The 26446-nt window shown below is 45.8% G+C and overlaps 1 pseudogene; it reads right to left on the minus strand.

Annotated features, from left to right (window-relative positions):
- LOC139000452 (histone-lysine N-methyltransferase PRDM7-like) overlaps positions 1–26110 on the minus strand; it is a 61868-nt pseudogene extending 35758 nt beyond the window's left edge.
- Between the last annotated feature and the right edge of the window lie 336 nt (positions 26111–26446).

Below are 26446 nucleotides of genomic sequence, written 5' to 3' on the forward strand. Positions count from 1 at the left end.
TAGAATTATAAGGGGTCCTGTGAGGGCGGAAATAAGGGTAGTTAACCAGGGGGACCAGTTAAATAAAGATTCATACCAAGACTGAGATTGCTCCCTTTCTAGCTTTCACTTCTGCAGTCCTTCTCTTATGAGGTTCATGGATTCTTTAACAACTCCTGAATGGTCAACATAAAAACAACATTCCTCCCCCAAGGCTGCACATAAACCCCCCTGCTGCATGAATAGTAAGTCCAATCCTCTCCTGTTCTGGAGTACTACTTCAGTTAAGGAAGTGAGGGATTCTTGTAAATGGGTGATGGATTTTTCAATTCTCTCTATGTCTAAGTCAATGGCTGCTCTTAGGGTTCTGTAGTTCTTGTCTTGTATGACAAGCGAGGATATTCCAGTTCCTGCTCTTGCTAGTCCTAGTCCCAAGAGGGCTGCCATAGTTAGGGCAGTAAGTAACAGGCTCCCTTTTACTTCGGGGATTAATGGCGCCTACTTTGTCAAGTATTTCTTCTCCTGAGTGGTATATTAAGTTGGGGATTAACTGCACACGTATGCAGAAGCCCTCTTTTAGGGAATTAAGGACTAAAGAGTGGATGCAAGGAGTGAGGCCACTGGAACAGGCCCACCATGCATTCTCAAGGGATAAAAGATATGCTGCCTCTTTAGGGATCATCAGAGTCTTATTACAGAGATGTGACTATTCAGAGGATACGCGGTCTATGCAAGTTCCCTGCCCTATCACTGCCTGTAGGGTTAATCTTGCAGCAGTTCGCTGCCACCTGCAGGAGTTGGCAGTCGGGACTGTTGTGTAACTGTCCTTAATCGCAACCCCCTCATAATACAGTGGTCTGACATCTAGACAAAGCCAACACATTCTGAAGTTTGAGCCATCCCCTACTATTTCCTGATTGGTCAACAGCGACGCATTGGTAGCAACCTGTGGTATAGCCTTATTAGGACCTTAGCTACGTTCCTGGAGCTTCATTGGTCCACTCAGGCGGTGGTTGGGGAATTTAGGACATTTCTAGCATTCCTGGGGGGGTGGTGTGTTTAGGCTGAGGACCCAGCTCTACAAGATGGAGAATAGTCAGTTCTGCTTTGTCCATTCAACACACACCACGACAGTCAATAAATATTTGACAATGGAATCAAGAACATGGAATCTCAGGCATCTCACGTTGCAATATGTTAACAGATACATCACCCAGAGGGCCTAGGAACTAAGGAGAAAATAAACAAATTGAACTACATCAAAATATAAAGCTTCTACACATCAAAAGAATCCACCATCAAAGGGAACCCACTGAATGGAAGAAAATATTTACCAATAATATCTATACTAATAAAAGAGGAAAATGCAAATTGGAGTCACTCTGCTACACCTACCAGCCAATCAGGGTAAGTATGCAAATAAACCCAACAAAGATGGGAGTGGCCACGGAGCTGGAGGCTTGGTTTACCCTTGGCAATGGATGAAGCCAAGCTTCCTGACCTCCTTGGCCACCGCACTGGCCACCGCCCTGGCCACCACCCAAAGAGTGGCTGGAGGCCTGGGGCACCCTGGCCGCTGATCAAGGGAGAGAACATGTAGTCACGACAGGAGCCTGAGAAATCAACACAGAGGAGCGCCTACTCCAAGCCTCCATGGTGTGGCTGGGGGAAGGCCCCCGTGGACACACACACACACACACACACACACACACACACACACAGGGGTGCCTGCTCCAAGCCTCAGATGAGGCTGGGGCCAGGCCCCCAACAGATACAAACAAACACACACACACACACACACACACACACATACACACACACGGGGCGACTGCTCTGAGTCTCCAATGCAGCTGGGGACAGGCACCCACCAGGGAAACACACAATCACACAAATACACACACACACACACACACACACACGGGGTGCCTACTCTGATCCTCTGTGGTGTGGCTGGGGGCAGCCACCAGTGGATATATACACACGGGGTGCCTGATTTGAGCCTCGGACACCGCTGGATGCAGGTCCCTGCCCCAACCTGCAGGGCACGCATCGTGGGTACACCGCACCAAATCCTGCAAAGGAATGAGAGGATAGGAGACGCGAAGAAGTGGAGGCAAGACAAAGTTCTGATCAAGCCTCAATTTTATTCTTACAGCGGGTAGTATTTATGTTGGTGGGCAAAGGGGGGTCCATGGGATAAGCCTCTCATTAAGGATGTAACAAAGGCTCTGGAATGTCACAGCTATGCGCTTATCAGCGGAGATGTAGCAGCTTATCAGCGGAGATGTAGCAGGTTTGTGCTAAGGGTGAGGGTATGTTATCCTTTAACTCCAGGCCAAACCGGGAGTTGGCTTGGAGGAGCCATAAACCTATTATGCTGTAAACTGGAGATGTATATGTGATTTATAATGGCTCCCAACAATTCCTCCCTTACCATTTAGTTAAGGGTGGGCATTAACCGACTGGGGGAGTAGTGACCTGGTTCCTCCCATGAGATCGGCAGATCTCACCTCTGGTGGCTCTTGGTATCTTTTGGGAAGGAGAGGCAGAGCCAACAATTATATATGTATGGATACCAACCTCTATGCAAACCAGGTGTGCTCACAGAGAAATCCAGAGGCGGTCGAGAAAATTTTGATTTTCTGTTTTGACCTTCCCTTGCAGTGCTTTGCCCTGCACCCAGACGGTACCCATACCATGCCTCTATATAGAGTGTAGGTAAGCATTCCTCTGGCTTTATGCTGTCCCCGTGGGGAGGGAGCTCTGGCAATCATTATAATCACATTCTCGGTCTATAATAGCTAAACGGTGGTAGTGAACCTGAATGGGTTTGGCCAGGATGCTATCAATTTGCTGTTTGACAAAACTTGTCAGTTTCTTAAAAGCCCATGGACCAAAGGTTAATATTAACAGTAAGCTGACAAGGGGGCCAAGTGCAGGAAGCAGGTAGGGGAGTAGGCCATTGAGTCCGCTCCAAAGGGGGTTTTCGAACAGCTCTCTTCGCCTTTTGACCAGATCTTCCTGGAGTTTTCTTATCTTGTCTCGGACGATTCCAGATTTGTTGGCATAAAAACAGCAGCGTTCCTGTAGGGCTAAACATATTCCTCCCTGCTCTGCTATAAGTAAATCTAATCCTCTTCTATTTTGTAAAACTACTTCTGCTAGGGAGTCAATTTGGTCTTGGAGATCATTGATAGTACCTGAAAGAGCCTGAACATTATTAATTAATTGATTAGATAATTTATTATAGGTATGTAATGCGGTTCCTAAACCAGCTGTGCCAGTGGCCACAGCTCCAGAGACTCCCAGTCCTATAAGTAAAGGAATAAATTGGACAGCCCGCTTACTGTGTCCAGCAATGTAATCAAGGCTGGGTAGGGGGACAGGTTCTCCCCCTGGAATGATGTCAATGTCAGGGAGAATACTAGCCTGAACACATAATCCTGTCCAGTTTAAAGGTAGAGCTGTATAGGCCATATTACCTCCACATACAAACACTCATCCAGGAGCGGGGCAAAGGGAGGAACTGTGATTGTGAACGGGAGAGCAATTAACAAAGCTAACGAAGCCTACATCTAGATCATAACTATTATTCTGGGGGAGTTTTTGTAGGCATGAGGAAAAGTTGAATGCAACAGGTTGAGTTCTAAAGGGCAAACTGAGGGTACAATTATTACTAGAAGTGATGTTACTGATGTCATCTGGAATGACAAGGGGCATAGGTGTACCTAGGGTCATACATAGCCAACAGTCTTCTGCAAGGGATGGATTGGAGGCATTTAAAGCACGGAGTGTGGCTTTTAAGATATCAGAGGTTTGGGTGTCTAGATCTACTCCTCGTGATTTAGGTAAGGCTAAAGGGTGATAGTGGAGGGGAGGATACATGTTTCTAATGAACTCTTCAATTTGGTTCTGAACTATGGCTTCCCTGACTCTGTCAGTTGTTCCGCCACCATCCGATATGTGGATCGGTGCCTGTGGGGGCCAACAGACAGGTTTACCGATGGTGCCATGACAGGAGGCCTGGGCATATTTAGAATGTCCCCGACTCTGGGAATAGTCATACTCGCCTCCAAAAGAGCCGGAATAAGTCCTTTCTAGGATGGCAGTAAGTAATGTCTTTCCATCCGAGGTAGAACACTGTTGGACGGTGGAGTAGCAAGTGGAGTGCATTTGTGTAGTCATTTGGCAATCAGAGGGGCATGGGCCAGGTTTGCCATCACTGGTGGGGATGATTTTAGGTTTATTTATACATTTCCATCCCTGTGTAACTCCGCCTCCTATCGAAGGCGAAAAGGTTAAGTAGGCTATTTTACTGCCGCAATCAGTTGATTGGGTGAATTTGGATGGGGGCGCCAATATGGTTCCGTCCTTGCAGTCACAAGGGGCTCCATAAAGTGCTTTTAGAAGTTGCTGTCTATTAGGTGGAGGCCCAAACCCACCTTGTGAAGGGGGGGGCAGAATTGCCAAAGTAGTAGTAAGGTCACTGTCATGGTTACTGGAATTAAACAATATTAGCCCAACAAGGGCAAAAAAGTTTTCCACCGGGAATTAGGTTAGGGTTGCGTCTGCACTCCCAGAGGGCTAAGAGGAATATTAATAAAAAGCCAAAAAGGATTCCTATCCAAAAATACCAGGGTAGGGGATACCAGAGCATATCTAGGGGGGTGCTTACCTTATCTGACGGTATTAAAGGTGCCAACACCTGTGGAGAGAGAAAGAAAGATTGTTCTCAGGGACTGCTCCCCTGGAGGAGTGGATTAGTGTGGGTTAGGGGTTGATGGGTTTAAGTAGACGCTCGGGTAACCATCGTGGCCCTTCTTCTTGGGTGTCATAGACACATGCAGAACCACGACCCCAAATGAGGACAGGGTCTGGACCATGCCATTTGGCTGTCATGGGGTCCTTCCACATGACTTTAGCATATTGTTTTTTGTTTCTGGGTGCCATAGTCTGTCTGCGGCAGATTTTCCTTCTTTGTCAAGTTGGAGAAAATTTAGGATAAATAAGGCATGAGATAAAGTATTTCGAGGAGAACCTTTAGTAGGGTAGATGTTGATGGTTTTAAGTTTATTTATGGTGTTTTTAAGGGTTTGATGAGCCCGTTCTATTATACCTTGCCCTTGGGGATTATAAGGGATTCCAGTTATATGTTTGATATTAAATTGATGACAGAAATTGTTAAATGCCTGTGAGGTATAGCCCGGTCCGTTGTCTGTTTTTATTATTTGAGGTTTTCCTATGGTAGTTAAGCATTGGAGGACATGGGCTATAACATTTCTTGAGGCTTCTCCACTGTGAAGGGAGGCAAAAATAAATCCACTATATGTGTCAATGGAGACATGTGTATATTTAAGGTTGCCGAATTCAGGGATATGTGTGATGTCCATTTGCCATATCTCATTTGGGAGTAGGCCTCTGGGATTGACTCCAAGATGCGGGAGGGGAAGAAGAGTGACACAGCCTGGGCAATTTTTGACTATTTGTCTAGCTTGTTCTCTGGTGATTTTAAAAAGGAGACATAAAGTGTGGGCATTAACATGATGAAGATTATGATATTGTTTAGCTTTAGAGATGGGGTCTATGGTGAGGGTAAACATGAGATGGGTATTTTTATCTGCAAGGGCATTGTCCTGGGAAAGCAGACCAGGGAGGTCAGAGTGAGCTCGCAGATGTCCTAGTAAAAGGGGGCTGTTCTTGTTGTGATAAGAGCTTGGAGTCGCTGGAAGAGGGGAACTGCATTGGTGGAAGGTTTGATATGAGGTACTGTTTCTAAGAGGGGTACAGAGAAGGCAACGTAGGCACTATCAGTAAAAAGATTAAAAGGGGTGTTGGGTAGTTTTGTGAATACCTGTAGAATGGCATATAATTCAACAAGTTGGGCGGATTTAAAGGGGGCTGAAATTGTATAGCTTTGATTGTCAATTATATAAGCAGCTGTACCGTTAGAGGACCCATCTGTAAATACAAGGGATGCTTGATTAAGGGGTGTTTTTGAAGTGATTTTTGGAAATATAAAGGGATGTAAGCGAGAAAAATGAATTAATTTATGGGGGGGATAATGGTTGTCAACCTGTCCTTGAAATGAGGAGAGGGAGATGGCCCAATCGTCTTCATTTTGTGTGAGCCAGTTTATTTGATCCTTAGTATAGGGGAGAATGAGTTTGTCAGGGTCTTTACCAAAATGTTGTCGGCTCTTCTCTCTGCCTAACCTCAGGAGAAGGGCAACTAGGGTAGGATATGGAACGAGAACTTTGGAAGGGGAAGCAGGTAGATGAATCCATAAAAGGGGGTTTTCTTGCCAGAGGACCCCCGTGGGAGTATGGGGTGTTGCACAAATGATAAAGGAGAAGGGTTTATTATATGAAATGCATGTTATTTGTTGTTGTTGGATGGCTGAATTAATGATGTGGAGAGCCTCCTTCGCCTCTGAGGACAGCGTACGGGGGGATAAGGGGTCTGGATCTCCCTGCAATATGTCAAAAAGGGGTTTAAGATCATTGGTTGTAAGTTTTAGATAGGGTCTGAGCCAGTTAATATCACCTAGGAATTTTTGGAAATCATTGAGAGTATGTAGATGTGAAGTTTTTAATTCAATTTTCTGGGTAGTAATATTATTGGAATTTAATTCAAAGCCAAGATAGTAGTAAGGATCTTTGAGTTGTATTTTGTTGGGGGCGATTTGCAGTCCAAAAGAGGCGAGTCGGTGGGTTAACTCCTGGCTACATTTGAGTACCTCAGAGGTGGATGCTCCTGCTAAGAGGATATCATCCATATAGTGAATAATATAGATCGAGGGCCATCGTTCCCTGAGAGGGTCTACGGCTTGGGCAACAAATTTCTGGCATAGTGTAGGACTATTTGTCATGCCTTGGGGAAGGACTTTCCATTGGTATCGTTGCATTGGGCCTTTAAAGTTGGTAACTGGGAGGCTAAATGCAAAGCGTTCTCTATCCTGGGGGTGAAGGGGAATGGTAAAAAAACAGTCCTTGAGATCAATGATTATTTTGAAATGATTAGCTGGAATGGCGATGGGAGAGGGGAGACCAGGCTTAAGGGCTCCCATTGTATACATGGTTTTATTTATTTCTCTAAGATCTTGAAGGAGTCTCCACGCCCCGCTTTTCTTTTTGATTATGAAAATGGGGGTGTTCCAGGGAGAGATAGTAGCCTCTAGATGTCCAGAAGCCAGCTGATCCTGTACGAACTTAGTGGCAGCTGAAAGTTTTTCATTTGTTAAAGGCCATTGATCTACCCATACAGGAGAGTCAGATTTCCATTTAATTTTATCTGCATGGGGTACAGGAAAGTCAATGGCCGCTAAACAAAATTTTGGTTTCCTATACCTGAGCGGTCAATTTTTTGAGTGGCTAATATGGGATGTTTGATACCTTGGCTATATTTACCGAGTCCTTGCCCTGGGAGAAAACCTTGATTAAGCATTTGCTGGGTGACGACTTCATTTGGGCTGCACATAATGAGTTTTAATTGGGACAGAATATCGCGGCCCCATAGATTGACTGGAAGATTGGGTATAATGTAGGGCTGAACTTCTCCTGAGTTTCCCTCGTTATCGGTCCATGTTAGGATTTTTGAGCTCTGTTTAGGATTAGTGGACTGGCCAATGCCTTTGAGATGGGTTATTGTACTAGTGGTGGGCCATGACTCCGGCCAGAGATGGGCTGCAATGACGGTAGCATCTGCCCCTGTATCTATTAAGCCTTGAAAAGCTTTTCCATCAAGTTTTAGGGTAAGTAAAGGTCTCTCAGGAGTGATTTGTTGGACCCAATAGATATCAGAGGACCCGAAGGCTGACTCTAATCTTGGGAACTGAACGGTACTTTTCGAGGTAGAATCAAGGGGGAGTAGTATTAGTTGGGCTATTCTCTGTCCTTTTAGAATGGTGACAGGTCCTAGCGGGGCTGAGGCTAGGAGGGTTATTTGTCCTGTATAGTCATTGTCAATGACTCCAGGGGTGATATGAAGTCCAGCTAGAGTGGAACTACCGCGTCCTAATACGAGACCAAATGTGCCAGAGGGTAGGGGCCCATATGTCAGTGTGGGAACAAGTTGAACTCCTTGGTCGGGAATCAATATTGTGTCGGAGGCGGAACAGAGGTCCAATCCTGCACTGCCTGGAGTGGCGCGGCAGAGGGCGCCGACACCTGGGCGGGGAGAATTTGATTCTGGGTTTGAGGGACAAACCTGATAGCTCCCTGGTTGTGTCCCGATGGAGGGGCCAGGGGCTGGCCCCTCTGGGAGTTTCCCTGCTTCTGAGGAATTGGGTTGCCATCTATGTCTGTCTTGGAACGACATTCATTCGCCCAGTGTTTGCCACGTCTGCACTTAGGGCAGATTGAAGATGGTGGCGGCCTGGTTTGTTTGCCTGTAGGGCAGTCGCGAGAGAAATGTCCGGGCTGTTTTCAATTAAAGCAAGTCTTTTCTTGTTTAGGTTTGGTGTAATCCTTGAGGGCAGGATTACACCAATCCTATGGCTAAACCTATGGCGTGTGAGGTGCCAATGCCTGAACAGAGTTTGATGTAATCTGAGAGGCTACCACAGCGGTGGGGTCTGATGGTCTCTTGACAAGATGGGTTAGCATTTTCATATGCAAGATGTTTAATAAAGGCACTTTCCGTCTCTCCTTCACCAACTAATCGCTCAGCGGCATCAGTTAAGCGGCTGATGAAATCGCTATAAGGTTCATCAGGACCCTGTCGGATTTTAGCTAAGGAAGTAGTGGCAGATCCCTTAGGGGGAAGACGGCGCCAAGCTTTCAGGCCAGCGTTTTGAATCTGGGCTAATAAGCCGGGAGGAAAAGCGGCTTGTGCCTCGTTGGTATCATAAGGGCTTCGGCCGAGTAATTTGTCTCGCGTCCATGAACGGGAAGTCCTACTTTCACTATTGCATTGAGCAGTCTCTACAGTTTTCTACGAATTCTGTTCACCAAAGAACATAGTCACCTCCCGATACAGTAGCTCGAGCTAAGGAGAGCCAGTCATTAGGTATAAGCCAGCGATCACTCAAGCTTTCAAGTAAGGCCAGAGTGAAGGGGGCAGTAGGCCCGTAACTACTAACGGCCGCTTTTAAATCTTTGAGATGTTTAAGGTTGAGGCGACGGTATTTTTGAGCGGTGGTTTGATTTGAGGCAGATGTGGGGTCCTCTGTATCGGAGCCCTCGTCGGCCGAATCGTGGCCTTGGTCCTGGCTGTGGGGATCGGGGGGACTGCTCTCTGAGGGATTTTCCTCTTCCTCTATGTCTTCAGGGGGTTGGGAATTTTGGCTACGGGTAACTGGGAAAGCATGGACAAGGGGTTTAGATTTAGAGTTTTTAGGGGTTTTTGTTTGAGAGGTGGTGAGGGTGAGATTGGTGAGTTCAGCCTCAAGGGCCTGGAGTTCTTTAATGAGTTGGACATGTTCGCGCTTTTGATGAAGGATATCTTTTAAGGAGGAGATTTCTTGGGTGAGAGAGATTTTAGCTTTGCGGACATGGTCAGAGTAAGAAGGGGAATTAGGAAAGGGCTCAAGAATTGGAGCTAAGAAAGGAGTACTGTGGGAAGGAGGAGGTATGTAAGGAGGGGGTTTAAATGAAGGGGCAGAGGGGGCAGACGTTAAGCGTGGGAAAGGGACGTCCTCATTGTGACAACGAGCGGCAGCTTTATCAAGGGTTTCCTGATCTTTAGGTGAAAGGGCATTATCCTGCGGTCCTTGGGTAAGGGGAGTTAGGGAGGGGTAAAGTTTCTGTGTAAGAGTGTTTGGTTTAGAAGGAGGATCTGAGCATTTTTTATCAGGGATTTCCTCCGGAGGACTAGGCTTAAGATCCTCAGGCATGTCAACACAGACGGAGGGACAAGCAGAGGAAGGACGGGATAAGTCCCGAAGGACGCTCTCGCCTGTGACAATTAGTTGTTTAACGTCTGAGTCATGGGAGTGGACTTTAAGGACATCATTAATCAAATTCCAATAACTGAAAACAGGGACAGGTATTTTTTCAGGGCCAAAAACCCGATAATAATCCTGTAAGGCATCGCCTACACGCTTCCAACATCTAATATCAATAGTACCCTCGAGAGGGAACCAGGGACAGAGATCAGTAATAAAAGTAAAGAAGCTTTTTAAATCTTTCTTTCTAACCCTAAATCCTCGTGCCTTGAGGGACTCCTTGAGTCCTTTAAGAAACAGATCATGAGAGCTCAGAGCCTGACCCATGTCTTAGCCTCTTCTACGTAAGCCTCCGGGACGTATAAACCCCGTGCCAGGTCAGCCCAGGAGTCGACAAGGAGACGAACCAGCGAGGAAGATGCCAACCGTCACCTCAAAAGAGAGGCCCCTGTCCACATGTCATAGGTCTGGATGTTGAAATTCTCTGCTGAGACTACTTCAGTCCTGTTTATGCCACAGGTGTGTTTTCCTACGTAAGCAACTGGTTGGTATAATCCGCCAACTCGGACCCCTAGATCAGAGCTCCCCAGATCGAAACTTGTTTTCAAGTGCCTTCCTCGGAGCTGCTTCCGCAGCTCGCTCCTCCTACGTAAACAGCCGGTTGGTATAACCCGCCAACTCGGACCCTTGTGAGGCAGGTAACCTGCTAGGACCCTCAGGCATTCACCAGTCGGGAGTCAGGCACCCCATGAGTGCTCACAAGGTGGACGGCTTGCGTTTGTAAGTAGGCAAGGAGTTTTCCCGGAGTGACACTGACACAAGTTCGGTCTAGTTTACTTCTAATTTTGGGTGGACGGTTTAAGCTTTAAAGTAGGCAAAAACACTTACTTCAGAGTCTCAGCTGGAGTCCCCACTTTCTCCGAAAGAACCACTAAGACAAGGTGAACGCAGGGTTTTTGGAAGGAGTCAACCACGTGGAACGAAACCAAGGGACAAACCTGAGTGATTCGGAGTTCTCTCCGCCGAAATCGAGTACCTTTCACTCTTCCCCGAAACGACAAGAGAGTACTCAAAGTGGACTAGAGGCAGGAGACAAGGGGGGGAGGCAATGAGGAAAGAGAATGCCTATCCAAAATAAATGCGTTCACTTACCAAAGCGACAGGTCTGACTCGCAGAGCGGGTAAGCAAAGCGGCGACCAGGAAAAAAGCAGGCTGACTCACAGGGCGATCCCAGTGGCACCAAGGGGACGTCCGGCCGGACAAAAGGTGAACGTTCCTGAGGAGGATTGGAGAGCGGAGACTGCGTTGGGCGCCAGTTTATGCCCCGACCTGCAGGGCACGCATCGTGGGTACACTGCACCAAATCCTGCAAAGGAATGAGAGGATAGGAGACGTGAAGAAGTGGAGGCAAGACAAAGTTCTGATCAAGCCTCAATTTTATTCTTACAGCGGGTAGTATTTATGTTGGTGGGCAAAGGGGGGTCCATGGGATAAGCCTCTCATTAAGGATGTAACAAAGGCTCTGGAATGTCACAGCTATGCGCTTATCAGCGGAGATGTAGCAGCTTATCAGCGGAGATGTAGCAGGTTTGTGCTAAGGGTGAGGGTATGTTATCCTTTAACTCCAGGCCAAACCGGGAGTTGGCTTGGAGGAGCCATAAACCTATTATGCTGTAAACTGGAGATGTATATGTGATTTATAATGGCTCCCAACAGGTCCCCAGTAGACACACACACACACACACACACACACACACACAAACGGGTGCATGCTCCGAGCTTCTGTGGCATGGCTGGGGGCAACCACCCTTGGACACACACACACAAACACACACACACACACACACACACACACGAGTGCCTGCTTTGAGCCTCTGACGCGGTTGTGGTCAGGCACCCAGTGGGGACACGGACACACACACTCACACACACACACATGCACACACACACGAGGTGCCTGCTCCGAGCCTCCTATGCGGCTGGGGACAGGCCTCCTGCAGGGACACACATACTCACACACATGGGTTTCCTTCTCCGAGCTTCCAATGGAGCTGGGGGCAGGCCTCCAGCAGACACACACACACACACACACACACACACACACACATCACTTGCTCCCAGCCTCTGCTTCCATACTGTAGCTTAGTCCATCTCCCAATGGACAACCATAGCCCAGGACAACCACTGAGGGCTCCAGGACTGTGAGAGGGGGCAGACTGGGCTGAGGATCCCCCATCCCCCAGTACACAAATTTCATGCACCAGGCCTCTAGTCTACACTAATAAAAGAGAAACATGGTAATTAGCATACAACCGCTACCCTTCCCATTGGCTAATCAGCATACCCTTATGCAAATTAACTGTAAGCTAAGATGGTGGCCGGTAGCCATGCACTGAAGTGAACAGGGAGGTTTGCTTGCTCCAGTGATGGCGAACTCCAACGTTCCCCGCCTGACTTGCCGGCCGCTCAGCTGAAACTCTAAGCAACTATGTTACAAATATAGAAGCTAAACAAAACCGCAGAAACCGGCTTTCAGTCAGCCGGCCTTCAGCCGGCCGGACCGCAACATTGTATCAAATACAGAAGGTAAAGGCCAGAAACCTGCTTTCAGCAGGGAGGCCTCAGAGCTGAAGCTGGACCAGAATAGAAAAAAGAAAAAAAAAAAAAAGGAGCAGTTGGGAGCTTCAGTCACCCGCCAGCCTGAAAACGGCCCTCAGCCCCTCACCCAGACTGGCCAGGCACCACAGTGGGGACCCCCACCCTGATCCAGGACACCCTTCAGGGCAAACCAGCCAGCCCCCGCCCGTGCACCAGGCCTCTATTCTATATAGTAAAAGGGTAATATGCCTCCCACCACCAGGATCAGCGGAGCCGCAAGGCCTCCTGGCACCAGGATCAGTGTGACAGGGGGCAGCGCCCAAACCTGCTGATCGCCCTGGGGCTCTGTGTGTGACAGGGGGCGGGACCACAACCTCCCTATCCGCCCTGCTCTGTTTGTGACAGGGGAAGGTGCCCCGACCCCCTAATCAGCCCTGCTCTGTTCCTGATAGTGGGGAGCTTCCCAAACCCCTGATCGCCCTGCAGCTCTGTGTGTGACAGGGTGCAACGCCCCAACCCCCTGATCGGCTCTGCTATGTGAGTGATAGAGGGTGGCGCCCCAACCACCCTCCACCACGGGCCTTGCTCTGTGTGTGACAGGGTAGAGCCATAACCTCCCCATCGGCCCTGCCCTGAGTGTGACAGTGGCAGTGCCCCAACCCCCCAATCGGCCATACCCTGAGTGTGACTAGGGGTGGCATCATAACCTCCCAATCTGCCCTGCTCTGTGCATTACAGGGGGCAGCGCCCCAACTCCCCCATCTGTCCTGCTCTGAGCCCGACCAGGGGCTGCACCTAGAGATTGGGCGTGCCCTCTGCCACCTGGGAGCAGGCCTAAGCCAGCAGGCCATTATCTCCTGAGGGGTCCCAGACTGCGAGAGGGCATTGGACAGGCTGAGGTACCCCATCCCCCCCACCCCTGAGTGCACAAATTTTTGTGCACTGGACCTCTAGTATATATATAAAGAACTAATACAACTCAAGAAATGGAAGAGAAACAGTCTAATTAAATAATGGGCAGAAGACCTGAAAAAACATTTCTCCAAGAACACATACAAATGGCTAATAGACACATGGAAAACATTTTCAAAGTCACTAATCATCAGAGAAATGTAAAATAAATCACACTGAGATATCACCTCACACCTGTCAGAAACCTACATAATAAAAGCTTAATATGCTAAGTGTCTGGTCGTCTGGTTGTCCAGTCAACCAATCAAAGTGTAATATTCTAATGATATGCTAAGGCCTCTCAACTGCATGCTATGAAATGCACTGATCACCAGGGGGCAGACAGTTGACCAGTCAATCACTCACTATGATGTGCACATGAACACCAGGGGGCAGATACTCTGACCATTTGGTTAGCTTGATGCTGGTGTCTGGCTGATTGGGACTGAGGAAGGTGGGCCTGATATGCCCTGAAGCCCTCCCGTGGTCCCTCCCCTGCTGGTCAACCTCCTGTGTCCCTCCGGGCACCAACTGTGCTCTGGTGAGGTCCCTTGGCCTTGCCTGCACTCTCTTACAATCCAGGACCCCTCAGGGAATGTCCAAGAGCAGGTTTCGGCCAAATCCTGCAGGCCTGGCCGAGGGACTCTACTGGTACACAAATTTGTGCACCAAGCCTCTAGTGGCTATCAAAAAAATTAACAAACAACAAGTGCTGGCAATGATGTGGAGAAAAGGGAACACTAATTCACTGCTTCTGGAAATGCAGATTGGTACAGCCACTATGGAAAATAGTATGGAATTTCCTCAAAAAATTAAAAATGGAACTTCCTTTATATCCAGAAATCCCACTTCTGGGAATACAGCCTAAAAACCCCAAAACAACAATCCAAAAAGCTATATATACTCCAATGTTCATGGCCATGTTATTTACAACTAGAGGCCCAGTGCTTGAGCACTGGGGGTTGTCCTTCAGCCAAGCCTGCACCCTCTCCAACCTGGGACCCCTCGGTAGATGTCTGACTGCTGGTTTAGGCCCAATCTGACAGTCAGACATCCCTCTCACAATCCAGGATTGCTGGCTCCCAACCGCTTGCCTGCCTGGCTGATTGCCCCTAACCACTTTTACCTGCCAACCTGATCGCCCCCTAATCACTCCCCTGCCAGCCTGATCGACACCTAACTGCTCCCCTGTCAGCCCAATTGCCTCCAACTGCCCTCCCCTGCCAGCATGGTCCCCGCAACTGCCCTCCCCTGCCGGCCATCTTGTGGTGCCCATCTTTGACCACATGAAGGCAGCCATCTTGTGCAAGGGTGTGACGGTCAATTTGCATATTACATCTTTATTATATAGGATAGCTATGATTTGGAAACAGCACAACTGCCCGTCAATAGATAAATGGATAAAAAACCTGTGGGACAATTACACAATGGAACACTATGAGCTGTAAAACAAGATGGACCAGGAAAATAGTACGCTAAGTGAAATAAGCCAATCTGAGAAAGACAAATATCACATGATCTCATTTATTTGTGGAATCTAATGAACTGACAAATAAAATAAGACCTGAAGTAGAGAGGCATGGAACAGACTGACATACCATGATGTGGGGTTGGTGGGAAAGAAATGAACCAAAGAACCTATCCTATCTAATAACAGAGAAACATGGTAATTAGCCATACGGCTGCTACCCTTCCCACTGGCTAATCAGTGAGATATGCAAATTAATTGCCAGCCATGATGGCAGCCGGCAGCCAGGCATCTGACTCGAACAGGGAGGCTTGCTTACTTCAGTGACGGAGGAAGCCAGGTTCCCTGCCTGCCTTGCCGGCCTCTCAGCTGTACTCTAAGCAACATTGTAACAAGTATAGAAGCTAAACAAAACCTCAGGTTTCAGCCAGCAGGACTGCAACATTGCTTCAAATACAGAAGGTAAACAAAGGCCAGAAACCTGCTTTCAGCAGGAGAGGTCTCATAGCTCTAGCAGAGCCTCAGAGCTAAAGCTGGCCCAGAATTAAAATAAAAAGAAAAAAAAGACAGGTTGGGAGCTTCAGCCACCCGCCAGCCTGAAAACGACTCTCAGCCCCTCACCCAGGCTGGCCAGGCACCCCAGTGGGGACCCCCACCCTGATGGGGGTGTAACTAGATACAAACAGCCATCATCCCCTCACCCAGACTGGCCAGGCACCCAAGAGGGACCCCCACCCTGATCCAGGACACCCTTCAGGGCTAATCAGCCGGCCACCACCCGTGCACCAGACTTCTATCCTATATAGTAAAAGGGTAATATGCCTCCCAGCACCAGCATCAGTGGAGCAGCAAGGCCTGCCGGCACCAGAATCAGCGTGACAGGGGGCAGCGACAAAACCCCCTGATCACCCTGTGGCTCAGTGTGTGACAGGGGGTGGGGCCACAACCTCCCTATTTGCCCTGCTCTGTTCATGACAGGTGGAAGCTCCCCAACCCCCTGATCGCTGTGCGGCTCTGTGTGTGACAGGGTGCGGCACCCTAAACCTCCCCTCCATCGGCCCTGCCCTGAGTGTGACAGGGTGCGGTGCCCCAACCACCTGATCCACCCTGCTCTGTGTGTGACAGGGGGCGGTGCCCCAACTCCCCTATCGGCCCTGCTCTGTGAGTTACAGGGGGAGCTCCTCAACCCCCTGATCGGCCCTGCTTTGTGCTTGACAGGGGGGAGCTCCCCTACCCCCTGATGGGCCCTGCTCTGTGTGTGACAGGGGTGAGCTCCTCAACCCCCTGATTGGTCCTGCTCTGTGTGTGACAGGGTACAGAGCCCCAACCCCCTGATGGTCCCTGCTCTGTGTGTGACAGCTGGCAGCGCCCAAACCCCCTTATTGGCCCTGCTCTGTGCATGACAGGGGGTGGTGCCGCAACCTCCCTATCAACCATGCCTTGAGTATGACAGGGGGCAGTGCCCCAACCCCCCAATCAGCCCTACCCTGAGCGTGACTGTGGGTGGCATCGCAACCTCCCGATCTGCCCTGCTCTGTGCATGACAGGGGGCGGCGCTCCAACTCCCCAATTGGCCCCGCTCTGAGCCCGACCAGGGGCTGCACCTAGGGATTGGGCCTGCCCTTTGCCACCCGGGAGCAGGCCCAAACCAGCTGGTCATTATCTCCTGAGGGGTCCCAGACTGTGAGAGGGCACAGGCCAGGCTGAGAGACCCCTTCTCCCCACCCCCGAGTGTACAAATTTTTGTGCATCGGGCCTCTAGTTCTATATAATAAAAAGCTAATATGCAAATCGACCAAACTGGCAGAACAACTATTTGCTATGATGCACACTGACCACTAGGGGGCAGACAGCCAATGAAGGAGTTGCCCCCTGGTTGTCAGTGTGTTCCCACAGGGAGAGTGCTGCTCAACCAGAAGCGGAGCTTGCCAGCGTGCTCACAGCTGATGAGTGCTGCAGTGGCGGCAGGAGCCTCTCCCACCTCCCTGGCAGTGCTAAAGACCCATTTAGGGATGTCTGCCGAGGAGTCCTGAACTATGAGAGGGTGCAGGCCAGGATGAGGGACGATGTTGTGCACTAGGCCTCTAGTACAGTGGTCGACAAACTCATTAGTCAACAGAGCCAAATATCAACAGTACTTCTTCAAAATAGACTCACCCAGGCCGAAAACAGACTTCTGCGCATGGGCCACGAAGTTTCAATCGCACTGTACATGTGTGCCCGCACGTGGTATTTTGTGGAAGAGCCACACTCAAGGGGCCAAAGAGCCGAATGTGGCTCACGAGCCACATTTTGCCAATCACGGCTCTACTATATGGTACTTATATGCATAGACCATGGACATAGGCAATAGGATAGTGAAGAACTGAGGAAGTGGCAAGTACTGGGAGGATGGAGGCTAAGTGAGGGAAATGGAGATATCTTGAATACTATAAAATTTATAAAAAATAAGTTTAAAAATGAAAATTAATAAAATGTGTGGAACAATATCTTCTTTAGATTTAAGATGCTATCTGTAGCAGCAGACATCTATTGTAGATTGGAAGATTAGTATATTGTGTTGTCAATGGTTTTATAAAGTTACATTTATTAATCAAGAGAAGTATGAAATTATTGTTTTCAACTAACCAATAAACTAGCAAATTAGCTTTTAAGCTAGAGGAAAAAAACATTAAAAAATAGTTGGCAGAAACATATTTGGACAATAAAAAATTTGCTAAAACTTGCAAATTGCTATATTCTGGAGAGAATATTTGTAATTTGATAAACTGGCTCCCACTAATTCTGTTTGAATAAGGTTTTTCTACTAGCTAGTTCTCTTCCATTTCCTGATCTATATCATGCTAATCCACCTATCTAATAAAAGACAAAAAGGGTAATTAATCGTACCTCCACTACGCTTCCCATTGGCTAATTAGGGCAATATGCAAATTAACTGCCAACAAAGATGGTGGTTAATTTGCATACGTAGACACAATGATGGGATGGCAAAAGGGGAAGGACAGAAGAACAGTGATCGGAAACACAGGCGGCAGGCAAAAGCTGCGGGGGTGCTGCCTCGCCTACAGCCATGTGGTTGCCATGGCAATTGGAGGGAGAGAGAGCCGTATTGGGATCAGAGAGCTGGAGCGCAGGTGAGGCAATACCCCAGCACCCCAGCACCTGACATGCAAAGGTTGGGGATGAAATGACTTTTCCCAACCACATCTGCAAACATCCTGGGGAAGGCATCACTGAAGAGTTCACAACAACTCTCTTACTTGGCAAGGAAGAAAACAGTTGGAAATGGAAACAATCCTTACATCAAAGTTAAGGTCCCTCTGAGTAAAAATATTTTCAATGTAAAGGAGGGAGCGGACAAAAATAATAGGTTCTCATGACTTCCACTGAAGATTGAGCATATGACAGAGTCAAAACGAACATATAAATTAAAACAGACAGTGGACATTCAAATGACCTGAATCAACTGTCACTGTCCCAACAGCAGCAATGCTTATGTGATAATATTGTTTAACAAACATACAAGTCATATGATAAGAGAGGTTCGGCTTCTAAAGTAAATTGAATACGTTCTTTAAAAATTGTCATGTCCTCCCCTCTGACTATAATTCTTAATTTTCCAATCAGAAAATTACCCCAGGTGATCCAGTAACATGTAAAACTCCAGTAACCTAACTTATTTAAAAAAACAAACATCCCAACCATTTTTAAAATATTTAAATTGATATTTTAGGGTTAAAATTATAGAAGATATTTAGATCCAAATATATTTTCTGAATAAAAAAATAATTCAGTTTTTTATTTAAAAAAATATATGTGACACATTTTCCCAAGGAACTCTGAATTAGTACCTTTCCCTCTAACTTTCTTCAAATTAAGAGAATCTATGGAGTTCCGTATATTGCACAAGTTTTAATGAAAGAAAATAAGACTTTCTAAGAGCATCAAATACATGTTTTCTCATTTACAAACATCTATACTCTCCTCTCTCTCTCTCTCTCTCTCTCTCTCTCTCTCTCTCTCTCTCTCTCTCAAATATATTCTTACTGATTCAGAGAGGAAGGGAAAGGGAGAGAGATAGAAACATCGATGATGAGAGAGAATCATTGATCGGCTGCCTCCTATATGCTCTGTATTGGGGATCAAGCCCACAACCTGGGCATGTGGCCTGACCTGGAATCAAACTGTGACTCCTGGTTCATAGGTTGATGCTAAACCACTGAGTCACACCAGCTTGGCTCAATTCTTATTTATAAATTCATTCCAAGGACATATACAGCTTGAAAAGCTTTGGAAGTAGTTTCAAAAACACTAGCTTTTAAGTAACAAGAAAACAGTTGTAGAAGAAAGTTTAAATTAAAAGAAAAAATTGTTTTAACTTATTCAAGAGTGGGAACATCCTCCATGAAAATGTGTACCTTGACTGTGGATGGCTCGGTGGCCTTATCACACCTTAGGAATGCAAATGCTTTTTTACAATGAAAAGAAAGAGAGTTTCATCTCATTTCTCTCCTAGGGTAGATGTCTGTCAATAGAAGGTGGGCATCCATAAAAGGAGGGGCTTACACAATCAATCCAAAAAGTCAGCAATCTATGAATAATCCAGAACTGAGTATCTCCTCTGCCTCACACCCTCCCTCCCAGCCAGTGAGCAAGATAATTACTCTCAAGTCAAGCTAAGTGCCCCCCCCCAGTCACAGTGGCTCAATGCTGACATACAAAGCATACAAATACTTTTCATTCTGGCATAAAAGGGACAACTTTCTTGGAAGAAATGGATGGAACTGGAGAGCATTATGCTAAGTGAAATAAGCCAGTCAATGAAGGAAAAATACCACATGATCTCACTCATTCATGGATAATAAAAACCATTATAAATTTATGAACAATAATAGATACAGAGGCAGAGCTACCTCAAACAGATTGTCAAACTGCAGCAGGAAGGCCGAGGAGGATGGGGGTTGGGGGCAGGAGGGAGGGGGGTAAGAGATCAACTGAAGGACTTGTAAGCATGCATATAAGCATAACCAATAGACATAAGACACTGGGGGTTAGGGGAGGCCAGGGGATTGTCAAGGGTGGGGGGAAAAAGGACACATATGTAATACCCTTTTTAATACTTTAAGCAATAATAAGAAAAAAGATAAACCCCCCACAAAAAAAGAAAAGCAGATACTGTAAATTTCTCAAAGTCTTCCTGAAACATTTTTTAAAGTAATTTTTACTTCTTTAGAGAAAATGCATACATGGCAAACCATCTGTAATAAAAGGCCCATTCTATAAAATTTTACCTGGTCCTACTCATATCTGCAATCATAACCATATTTACAGACAAATATATCTATACTAATAAAAGAGTAATATGCTAATTAGACTGGGAGACCTTCCAGGAAAGCTTCCAGATATTCTTCTGGACAAAGCCATAGTGGTGGGCCAAGGTAGAGGCGGTTAGAGACCAAGAGTGGAGGGCGGTTGTGGGATCAGGCTGGTGGGGGGCGGGGCCATTGGGGGTAAGCAGACCAGCAGAGGGGCCAGTTGGGGGCAAGCAGGTCATCAGTGGGGGTCAGTTGGAGGTGATCAGGACAGAGTGGGGGCAGTTTAGAGTAAGCAGGCCAGCAGGGGGACAGTTGGAGATGAGCAGACCAGTGGGGAGGAAAGGTAGGGGTGAGCAGGCCAGCGGGGGGGCAGTTTTGGGTGATCAGGCTGGTGGGGGGGGCATTTGGAGACAAGCAGGCTGGCAGGCAGAGTGGTTAGAGGCAATCAGGCATGCAGGCAGGTGAGCGGTTAGGAGCCAGCAGTCCCAGATTGCGAGAGGGATGTCCGACTGCTGGTTTAGGCCCGATCACTGTAAATTGGCAGTAGGACATCGTTCGAGGGGTCCCAAACTGGAGAGGGTGCAGGCCAGGCTGAGCAATACACCCTCCCCCGTGCATGAATTTCATGCACCAGGCCATTAGTAATGTTGTAATGAACTTGAAATATAATGTTCACCAGAGTATTTCATGAGCTATTTAATACAGTATGAATGTGAGTTTACAGTCCTGCTATCAGTTACCCTAAGACATCTCCACATTGGAAATCACATATAAATCACTAGTATCTTCATTTTTCATTGACTCACTTCTAGTTCAATTTGTAAATATGAAGCCAATCATTTAGTAAACATTCAGAGGACCCTCAGGGACCTGAATTGGGCCCGGAGTCTGAGAAAATCAGGTATGAACCAGCTTTTCAAAGAGCTCACAATGCAGAAGTAGGCAGGTTGAACAAATGATTCCAAACAGTACGAGGCATCCTAATTAGATCTCAGAAAAAGAAATCATACTTCATACAGAACTGGACATTTGAAATCAGTTCCAGATGGATGGGTTTCTATTGAATAGTGTGTAACCTCTATAAAGTCCTTAAGTCACTTTTTTATTTATTGTTTCAAATCATTAAACCTGAAGCTCCTCGGGATGAAAATGCTTTGTTTTATAAACAGTGGGAGACTCAGATGCTGGGGATCCTATATCCTTCTTCATCTGGGACCATCCACTGTAAGAACTGCCTATACATTAGTGAGTCAAAAGGTTTTAGTGCATCTCTCACTGCAGCATAGCAGAAAAGAGCTGCATTTGGAATCATCAGTCAGTGAATGGTGTAATGGTATGGATAAGACAGCATAAACTTCATAAAACTATCCAAGTATTAATGAGCTTATAAGTGGTTTAGAGAAGAAGCCATGGGTTAAACTTCACTATCACTAATACTGTGATCTCAGACATATAATCAAACATTTCTATATTATAAAACCTCAGTTTCCTCATCAGATATGATGATAGTTAAATTACCTACCTCATAGGGTATGGTAAGGTTTAAGTGAGTTTAAACACATAGAATTCTTAAAGTCTGAAACATTGTGAAAATGAAACAAGAGGTAACTACTACTGCTGCTACTGTTAAGATGATATCGGGCATTGTATTACAGAAATCATAAGGGAAGGCAGCAGTTCCTAGGATGCACCCTGAATTTTCCTCCTCTTTCTGGCATTTGAATCTCAGAAGAAGATTTTCAACAAGATTTGGGAAAAACTCACCTTCTAATGTTTACTCTGTTCCACTCTGAAGGCCACCCAAGAAGGTTTAACTAAAAAATAGTGAGAAATCAGTTTGGTTGGTAATTGTTTCTACAATCCAAAGACAGTCCAAGAATAATCAGAAAATGTTTGCTGAGGTTCCATTAGGCCTATGTGTTCATAAGAGCATCAATTAATTTTCTTAAAATGTTATAAAATTGAAAACGAGCCATCTGTACTACACCCTCGTGTGTGTGTGTGTGTGTGTGTGTGTGTGTGTGTGTATTGGCCTGTCCTTGGCTGGGTAGCTCAGGTGCTTGGAGTATCTGTTGTCTTACACACCAAAAGTTTTCAGGTTCCATCTGGTCAGGGTGCATACTGGAGGCAACCTATCAATGTTCCTCTCTCATATAGATGTTTCTGTCCCTCCTTATCTATTTCTTTCTCTAAAATGAATGAATATATCCTTGAGTGAGGATTAAAAAATTGACTTTTCATTGCACAAATATAATAAAGGTCACGTAACTGCAAAGAAACTCCATTTCTTTAACACAGCTCTTTCTCCTCTGTCTTCTTGATTCACCCTAGCATTGTCCAGTTCAGTAGCACCAGAAACACTTTGCCTCCTTTCTTTCTTATACTTCCACTTTGGTACATACACACTGTACCCACACTTCCTTAAGCTTATATTTTTATCAGCATCACACAGTCCTAGGAATAACAATTCATGTCTATGGACCACAGAAATAGTTTTGGGCACATTTCATTTTCAGCTATGTTTAAACCTCAGACCCATGAAACCATAAACTCTGCCAACCAGACTTTCATGAAACCTGGAAGAATCATGCCATAGGTGACATCAGAACTTGATACAGTGATGAGCTACTTTCTACCATGGTCCACCATCCAACCCCCTAATCACCGTGATTATAGTTTTCCCAATATGTACCTATGCAGACCATGGGGCAGCCAGATCTTTAATCAATGCTCACCTGCCAGACCTCCCTTCTTCTCTTGTGATGACAAATATTCTGAATTAGTTATTATAATTTTGTATTTTTATAAACTTACTATATTAATGTATCTATAAATATATACGATTATGTTATTACTTTATTCCCATCACCATTTATCCCCTCAATACCCTCTTTCACCTTCACACCCCTCTATTATCATTTTTTAAATCCTCAACCAGTACATTTTTATGTTATTTATTTTTGAAAAGTATGTTTTTACTGATTTCAGAGGGAGGAAGGTAAGTCAAGAGATTGATAGAAACAGCAATGATTAAATGGAATCATTGATTGGCTGCCTCCTGCTTGCCAATCTTGGGCAATTGAGCCGGCAACCCAGACATGTGCCCTTACTGGGAACTGAACTGTGACCTTCTGGCTCATAGATGGATGTTCACCTATTGATTTTAGTGAGAGAGGAAGAGAGAGAGACAGAAAGAGAGGGAAAAATGGATGTGAGACAAAAACTTGGATCAGTTGCATGCTGTACACTCCCGGACTAGGGATGGAACCTAAAACCTTTTTGCTGTATCAAAAGATGCTCCAAACAATGGAGCCACCCTGCCAGGGCTATTTATTTAATTTTTATAGTAAGTTTATTAAAGCTGGGGACAGTGGAAGAAGAAAGGGTTTAGGATAGACTAAGCAATAGCAGACAGCCTAGGCTGGGTGCTTTGGTTCTCTAGAAATATTATAGGATATAAATCAGCCTAGGTCAGGCTGCTCTGGCTCATTGGAAAGTCAGAGAAAAGGGGCCTTGGAGACTCGTTCCCAGTTTTAGCCCAAATGAGCTCCCACTGCCCATTACTCCCTGGTGCAAGTCTCCTGGGGTCCCTTAGAATTTAGCAGATGCACACCTGTGGGGGAAGAAGAGGGAGAAGGGAAAGGCCTAGGCATGTTCCCAGAGGGAGAACACTTCAAAATATTTTTTAAAAAATAGGCCTGCTGGAGGTCAATGTTGGATTCCTAGTCAGGGCCCAAGTCAAGGTGTCTGGCATGATCTCAGTGCAGGGCCAGAAAAAGGCATCAGATTGAGGTTTCTCACTCATCAATGTTTCTCTCTTCCTCTCCCTCTCTCTTTCTCTCTCTCTCTCTAAAAAAAGTTTAATAAAAATTACTTTATATGAATAGCCCCTGACTGTATAACACACTGTTTTGCCCTTGCTTGTTTACTGACCAAGGAAACACTGTTCCCTTGATAACTTCTGAGATGCAGTCCCACCTAAATTCAGGTCCATTTCAGGATACCTTGCATCCTCCACCCGTGCACCTTGCTGTCTCAGAGTCCACACTTCATTAGAGTCCTCAGTGTCCTCCACCTGGGCTTTGGTGGCCCTCCTGTGGTGGCTCATGAAATCTGGTCAAGGGGCTCTGAGACCTGGAGAGAAAGACAATTTTTGTCCTAAAAGTGAAGAGTTTGAAGGAGGAACAAACACCACAGAGCTAGTGTGACTGGATGGGATGGGCTGGAAGACTCTAGAACAGGGGTGGGCAAACTTTTTGACTGGAGGGCCACAATGGGTTCCTTAAACTGGACCGGAGGGCCGGAACAAAAGCATGGATGGAGTGTTTGTGTGAACTAATATAAATTCAAAGTAAACATCATTACATAAAAGGTACGGTCTTTTTTTATTTCAATAGTTTTATTCATTTCAAACATTTTAACAAGAAGAATGTAAACACTAATTATTATAATTTGAAACTTCAAAAAATGGAGGAATCATAGCACAATAACATTCCTTATATTGAAGATGGCAAAGGCAAAATAAAATTGCCTAACAAAAGAAAGGTACAAAAGTCTTTCAAATTAAACTTAAATATAATAAAATAATTTAAAACTAAAACAAATAGAAAAGAACAAAATGTGTAAAGAGTAAATTAAACATTTTCTTCAGTGCAACTTCCAAATTATGCCCGGGACATAGATGTAGATGGCAATGTAGACTGGGTTGAAAGGTTTTTGGTCTCTAAAACATCAACTTCAGTGGGAACAGTGTTGTTGGTCTCCTTTTTTAGCTAATGCATCGAAGTCTGGAGTTAGTTTTGTTGTGGCTATTCTCAGGATAGATCTGAGGTGTTCGTCAGTTAAGCTGGATCTGTGAGGGGCTCTGTGGATGTTCATGACGGGAAATGTCTGCTCACAAACATAGGTTGGCCCAAACAGCACCAGTACCTTCTGTGCCTTCCTCCGGATGTTTGGGAAAGTGGCTTCATTAAGTGAAGCATAAAAGTCTCTTAGTTCAAGAGAGCTGAATTTCTCCTTTAGGACAAAGTCAGACTGAAGATCGATGAGTTCCAGTTGCACCTCTTCTGGTGCTGTTTCAGGGTTTTGTGACAAAGGACAGGCCACCAGTTAAAGCGACTGGTCAACTTTTTCAACATCAGAAAACCGACGACAGAATTCTGCATGCAGGTCATCCAGTGATTTGCTGTATTTCTTCACGTTTTGGATGGTCTCCTTCTGTGTGGCTAGTGTGGCAAAATGAGTGAAGGCTTTGTCTGAAATTTGTCTGGAAAAGAAAATCAGCTTCGATTTAAAGGCTTTCACATTAGTGTACATGTCATGTACATACTGATCTTCTCCCTGTAGCTTCACATTTAGCTCATTCAAATGTGAAAATATATCTACAGCAAATGCAGTCACACAGCCAGTTCTTGTCACTCAGCTCAGTAAATTCATCAGACTTCCCCTTTAATTTCAAAAATGCACCAATCTCTTCTTTGAGCTCCCACACTCGTTGGAAAACTTTGCCCAAACTCAACCAGTGGACACGAGAGTGGTAAAGTAAGTTGTGGTGATCCGCATCAGTTTCCTCCAGAAACTTAATAAACTGACGGTGCTGAAGTCCCTTTGCTGGAATGAAATTAACGTAATGAAATTACGACTGGATTAACAACATGATTAAGTTATAATATAGACTTGCACAATGATTCCTGGTGAATAATACAGTGAAGAAAAATAACATCTTGGTTAGGGTTCTCCTCTTTCACTTTATCCTGAATTCTTTTTAGCAGTCCAACATTTTTTCCAGTTAAATTTGGAGATCCATCTGTCGTGACATTAGCAAGTTTACTCCATGGTAGCTTCATTTTCTCAATGACAGTAGACACGCGGTCATACAAGTCCTCTCCTCGTGTTTTTCCTTTCAGTGGCTCCATGGCTAAAAACTCCTTCGTAATTTCAAAATTGTCACTAATCCCTCGGATAAAAATTAAGAGCTGAGCAGTGCCCTTTACGTCATTACTTTCATCCAATGCTAGTGAATAAAACTTAAAGAACTCTGCCTTACTATTTAACTTGCTGGCCAAGTTTTCATCAATCAGTTCCACTAGACGAGTCACTGTCCTGCGCGATAAGCTGAGTTTTTCAAACTTGCCTTTGCTCTCTGGACACAAGAGACCTGCTGTCTCTATCATACATTCTTTCAAAACCTCGCCTTCAGAGAGAGGTTTGCTAGCTTTTGCTAATTTGAATGATAGCATAAAACTTGCTTT

Source organism: Myotis yumanensis, unplaced genomic scaffold (genome assembly GCF_028538775.1).
Source record: "Myotis yumanensis isolate MYYU_CA2020_CCGP unplaced genomic scaffold, mMyoYum1.0.hap1 SCAF_24, whole genome shotgun sequence".
Lineage (NCBI taxonomy): Eukaryota > Metazoa > Chordata > Mammalia > Chiroptera > Vespertilionidae > Myotis > Myotis yumanensis.